Source organism: Scylla paramamosain, unplaced genomic scaffold (genome assembly GCF_035594125.1).
Source record: "Scylla paramamosain isolate STU-SP2022 unplaced genomic scaffold, ASM3559412v1 Contig14, whole genome shotgun sequence".
Lineage (NCBI taxonomy): Eukaryota > Metazoa > Arthropoda > Malacostraca > Decapoda > Portunidae > Scylla > Scylla paramamosain.
Window position 1 is genome coordinate 1,198,553 of NW_026973679.1, and position 6,448 is coordinate 1,205,000.

Genomic DNA, 6,448 nt, shown 5'->3' on the forward strand with positions numbered 1-6,448 from the left:
CTTCTTTTTATACAACTGCAGGGGTTTTAAGCACTGCTAACAATCACCTAACCTAACTAACCTAACCATAACCTAACCCTCCTTCCTCAACAAAGTAAAACCAATGTTCAAGAAATAAAATTTATTACAGCAGTTTGTGTCCCAAAAGGCTGACCAGAAAGAAACTTTTTTTTTTTTTTCTCCCAATATGTAACTGAAAGTCATACAGAGGAATTTGTTCATATTACTCAGAACAATGTCCAGCAATGCCCAAAACATTAGTTAATTAAATTCCATGAGCAATTAGGTCAAGACAAAATATGAATCAAATATGGTAGTGTGGGTAAATTTTTACTCTTTCATCTGTTTATCTTTTCCACATGAAACTAAGCTATTTGCTTTTTGTTATTTTTGGCCTACACTGAATTAGTATATTAATCAAACCTGATGTAACCTTACCAAAGTAATCTAACAAAACCAAAATAATATAACCTAACAAAGACAAACCTAAAATATCTAAAATAACCTTGCTTCTCTAAAAAATATGTACATGTAGCCGTTTAACAATTGCTGTCATTATTGTAATTAATTTGCAGTTGGTATATGTGGGGTTCAAATTAGTCTGGAATGACAAAATGTATCTGATGAGAAGGGTAAGAAAAGCCATGTTGAGACTGGTGAAGGAGTAAAAGAATACCTTACTGTGTGTCTGCTGGAACCATAAGCCATGATTTCACTTACTTGCAGCAGGACGTCACACCGTTTTTTGTAAATATCACAGTAATAACAATCATATAGCTCTCTATCCCTCTTCTGTGTCAATCGCACCATGCTCGGTCTGCAACTATGCTAACCAAAATGTGATGAGAATAACCGATTAACTTGCCAGTGCCTGCAGTGTGACGCTGTTCTGCAGCCTTGCTCTTGACATGGGTCGGAGGTCCTTCAATTTCCTCTGGACCTCAGGATAGGCAATTGCCGTGAGGGGAAGACGGCTGAGTCTGGGCAGGTTGAGAGATGTGATGCTCAGCAGGGTGGAGAGTGGGTAGCGAAGTGCAGTGCGGTAGGAGTAGACACGCTGCCAAAGGAGCAGGAAGTGGTCCTTGGTCTCGGAGGAGCAGCCCTATACCAAGGGTAGAAGGGGTTGCTTTATCAAAGTTTGTAAACAATGTCGCGTGACTCCCTTTTGTGGTGTCAGTTTTGCTGTCCACCGCACCCCGATTCTACACCACCTCCACCAAGGTCAAGGCCTCGGTGTCTGGGAATCATTGTCTCCTTGTTTTCTTAGGGCGTTCAGTAGCCATGATGAAAGCATCATGAGGACAGTTGAGTGCGGTGAGTGGTGACATTGGGTGTGTGACGCTGTATCAAAGTTTGTAAACAATGCCGTATGATTTCCTCTGCAATAACACAAAGCATCCTGGGATTGGCTGCCTTGCATGTGACGTCGAGTCAGTGACGTATCACTCGGGCAGCCAATGAGAACGCTGAGGGGGTTAGCAACCTCCACCCGCCAACCGCAGAAATTCTTTGTGGATACAGTTTCTTGGAGATTGTAATGCGGTTGCTGTGAGAGCGGAGTTATACCATTTGCCCGATCACAGGATGTTAGGCAGAAACCTGTTTCATGGATCTGGCCCCTGGAGGGGGAGAGGGACGACCTGGAAATCTGTTCTTGTTTTCTTTATCCTCTCTCTCTCTCTCTCTCTCTCTCTCTCTCTCTCATTAGGTTATCCTGGGTACCATAGTCATTCCTCTTGCTGGATTAGGTGGTGATGGTGATGGTGGTGGTGGTGATGGTAGTTGATGGTGTTGGGTTGAGTTGAGGATGGGTAGGATGTAGTAGGGGAGTGTTTGTGTATTTTGTGGTTAGGTTGTTGTTGTTGTTGGTGGTGGTGGTGGTGGTGGTGGTGGTGATGGTGTTATATCAAGAACAATAGCAATTACTTAAACTACATACTATTATTACTTGTTTCTGCTGCTGCTACTACTACTACTACTACTACTACTACTACTACTACTACTACTACTTGTTTACTTTCTGAACGTCTGCATTAGTCATTCTCTCGCCTCGCTGGAAAAGTTATTCTGTCACTGTGTTTGTCGCTCATTAATCATTCCATGTCACACACACACACACACACACACACACACACACACACACACACACACACACACACACACACACACACACACACATTGACTTCACAAAATTCAAATGTAAAGAAAGGAGAGAGAGAGAGAGAGAGAGAGAGAGAGAGAGAGAGAGAGAGAGAGAGAGAGAGAGAGAGAGAGAGAGAGAGAAACTATCTTTACTGTAAGGAAACTAAAAATAAGAATAAAAGAAATCACTGATGAAGGAAGGAAACTTGTCAATATACGTAAGTGGGATCATATGAAGATCAGCCACCCCAGCTTATTTCACTTGAAGAAAAACCTTATTAAACCTAACCTAACCTAACTATATAGATTAGGTTAGGCTAGGTTAGGTTAGGTTAAGTTAGGTTAAGTTAAGTTAGGTTAGGTTTAATAAGGTTTTTCTTCAGGTGAAATAAGCTGGGGTGGCTGATCTTCATATGATCCCGTAAGTGAAGGAGGAGGAGGTAGCACTGTCGGTGGTCTGTTTAACTTGAACTAATTATGCAGATAAGATAGGATTACAGGAAACCGTAGGGAAAGCTGGGCGTGTGCGTGTGTGTGGGCGCGTTGACGGACTTGCTGTTTGTGTGTGTGTGTGTGTGTGTGTGTGTGTGTGTAGATGTTTCGTAACCCGCTAGCTTTTCGAAACCACCTCATCTCTCTAATGGATCAGTCTTCCTCCTCCTCCTCCTCCTCCTCCTCCCATATGGCCACAGCCCTTCCTCTTTAACTGTTATTTCCTCCTTTATTGTTCTATTTTCACACACTCCTTCCTCTCTCTCTCTCTCTCTCTCTCTCTCTCTCTCTCTCTCTCTCTCTCTCTCTCTCTCTCTCTCTCTCTCATTTATTGCTTACATTCTTATTCCTGTCATTATTCTGCCTTATTTTCCTTTAATTCCAGTTATTATCCATGCTTCCCTTCGCACGTAATTCGCAATATTTCTTTCTTTTATTCGCCTTGTCCTCTTTATTGTCCTCTATCCTCTTTTAAGTATTATTCCACGTCTATTTTCTCCTTTTTTCCTCCTCCCCATGTTACCTTTAAGCGGTGCGGTGTGTGCACACACGGGGCGTGGTGTGTGCAGGGATTTGACTGTAATGCTGAAACATTTCTCCATCTTTCTTCACAGATTTCAGTTTCGTGGCTTTACATTGTAGCGTCATAATTAAGCTCTTTTTCTGGGAGCGATGAGCGACTCTGAGAAACACGGCGAGGGAACAGCTGGTGTGGTGATCCTGGGGAGACTGAAGGGAAGGGGAGGCTTGAGGGGAGTTACAAAACAAGATTTGACGGAGCTGACGCCGGGACGGCTTTCAGACAGGCGTGTGGAGGTGGGGGAGGGACATTCTGAAGGCGTGTGATGGGCTGGCTGTGTGTGGTGCCGGGAGCTTTGGCACATATGTCATTCATTGCTGGCAGTTATTGGTACAAGCACGGTCACAAGGCGAGGGACGGGCCACGCTTGTCTCCAGTGTCTGCCATTTGCACTCCGTCGCAATTCCTGTGTCCTGCTGATCGTCTCCTCATAACAGTGGCAAGGGACAGTGTTATCAAACCAAAGTGATGACGGCTGAGGGAACATGAGACACATACGAGTAACATGCCACACAGTAACGGGGTGCTTGTGAGTCTACTTGGGTCATGAGCTACTAGGGCTGTAGGGGGTGACTTATTACTGGTACTCCTGTAGAATATTTGGCACAAGGATCACTGGTACTGAATGGTCATCTGGTACCGGAGTCACTGGTAAATTTACAGGGGTCATCTGGCCAAGATGTGTCACCCTTAGTCACTAGGGACGCGGGATCAAGTGGGCGCCGCGTCAGTTGTGCCTTGAGATGAATGCCAGTCACACCTTGTTTTATTCCCCTTATTAATACTGGATGGAGGAACTACACGTGTCAGCGGAATACGATGCAAACTACACTTCAGATTTACAGATTTAATCAGATATTTTCTTGACGCGGCATGTGAGTGAAGCCTGGACGGAATAAAAGGGATGAAAGGCTCTTGATGTGAAGGGAACGAAGAGAAGGGAAGGCTGTATGGAGGAGGGAAAGGAAGGAATGAAGAAAAGAAGCTTCGAGAGGGGAATAAATTTGCTTGAAGGGAATAGAAAGGGAAGTGAAGGGATGGGAGGGGAATATAGGAAGGAGGGGTGTTATATAATGTATGAAGGAAGGAAGGAAGGAAGGAAGGGGAATAAGAGAACGGGAGGGAAAGGGATGGATAGACAAGAGCTGCTGGAAGGGGATAGAAATATATTATGTATGAGGAAAGAGAAAGGGAGGGAGGAAGGAAAGAGATTGTGTAGATACAAAGAAAAATATCATCTGCTTGCCTTGGAAAAAGCCACCAATTGAGGAACCTTTGCCAGAGAGAGCAGTGACATGAACACACACACACACACACACACACACACACACACACACACACACACACACACACACACACACACACACACACACAGCCACACACAACAGACTGGTGGTGAGAGGCCCTTGAGACGAGGTCAGCTGGCTGGGAAGGGTCATGACAGCTGGCTACGTTAGTGAGCCGTCGCCTTCTTCATTAAGCTGTTGAGGGAGGAAGAGGAGGAGGAGGAGGAGGAAACTGATAGACCGTAGGGAACATTTGTGTGTGTGTGTGTGTTAAGGTAAATACATGGCCTGACTAACACACACACACACACACACACACACACACACACACACACACACAACGAATACATGCAACATAATAAACTCAATCTAGAAAACTTACAATAAAAAAACATGAATTTACTTTTAACCAACCGGAGAAAGTCAACGTGTCTCAGGAAGAGGAAGAGGAGGAGAGGGAGAGGCGCCCCCTTGAATTCCCCATTTATTCTAAGGGGGGCAGGTGCCATTACTCTGACCCCCTGTCTACCTGGGTGAACAATACTGGCTTACCTGGCAAGCCCGATAAGAGAGAGAGAGAGAGAGAGAGAGAGAGAGAGAGAGAGGGAGAGAGTTTGATTTTTGTTTGCCCTTCGTTTGTGTTTGTTTGTGTTTAAAGAAGCTGGATTTATTTTTTAACTTCGTATTCATAAATTTATTAACATTTTTTTTTTTTTTTACCATTAAGAACTACGATCCATCTTCTAGAATTATAACTTTTCACAAATTACCAGTCATTAGTAAAGTCATCTCCTTATTGAGTAATTTCCACTTATTAATAACTCCTAATTAACAACTTGGTATTTTTCCCTATCAATAACAAACTTTATTTTCTTAGCGATTAAAACATTTCTCTATTAAGAATTGTTTTTTCCTTCTTTTTTTTTCTTTTTATAATTTTTCCTTGTGTATTTTCTCTAATTAACGACTTGATATTTTTCCCCTGTCAATAACAAACTTTATTTTCTTAGCGTTTAAAGCATATTTCTCTATTAAGAATTGTGTTTTCCTTTTTTTTTTCTTTTTATAATTTTTCCTTGTGTATTTTCTCTAATTAACGACTTGATATTTTTCCCTATCAATAACAAACTTTATTTCCTTAGCGATTAAAACATGTTTCCCCATTAAGAACAGTCTTTTCGTTCTTTTTCTTCTCATTTTCCTTGTCTTTTCTCTAATTAACGACTTGATATTTTTTCCTATCAATAACAAACTTTATTTCCTTAGCGATTAAAACATGTTTCCCTATTAAGAACAGTCTTTTCTTTTTTTTTTCCTTTTGTTTCATTTTTCCTTGTGTCTTTTCCCTTCATTTCTCACCCCTAATTTTCTCTCGCTCACAAGCAATCCCCAACCCTTTGCCCTGGTTACTCATTACTCCTGTGTCTTCCTTTGTGTTCCTTTATATATCCTACTTGGTGATAGCCTTAGATTTATTACGTCAACGCCAAAATACCAATCAGTCTGTCATTCAGCCAGTCAGTCAGTCAGTCAGTCAGTCAGTCAGTCAGTCAGTCAGTTAAGCAATCAGTGCATCAGTTTATTAGTTGGTCAGTTCAATAATCAGTCAGTCAGTCAGTTAATTTGTCACCTCCAGAACTAGACTCTTATATATTCTAGGCGATTTTTTTGTGCTTATTAATATATGGATTGATTTGCTTGCTTGCTTGATTGATTGATAATTTACTTGGATGCCTCCTTCATTGATGTTTATGCAGCAACAAAATAGAGAACTTTTTTTTTTTACTGTACACCTTCGCACGTAAAAAAAATAAATAAAAATATAAAAAAAAGCCAGTCATTCAATTAAGGAGTTAGTGAAACAAAACGTCACCTAAACTTTTTTTCTTTTCTTTTCTTCTTCCTTTTTCCCTTTTTTTCATGATCCTTTCTGCCCTTTCTTTATGGA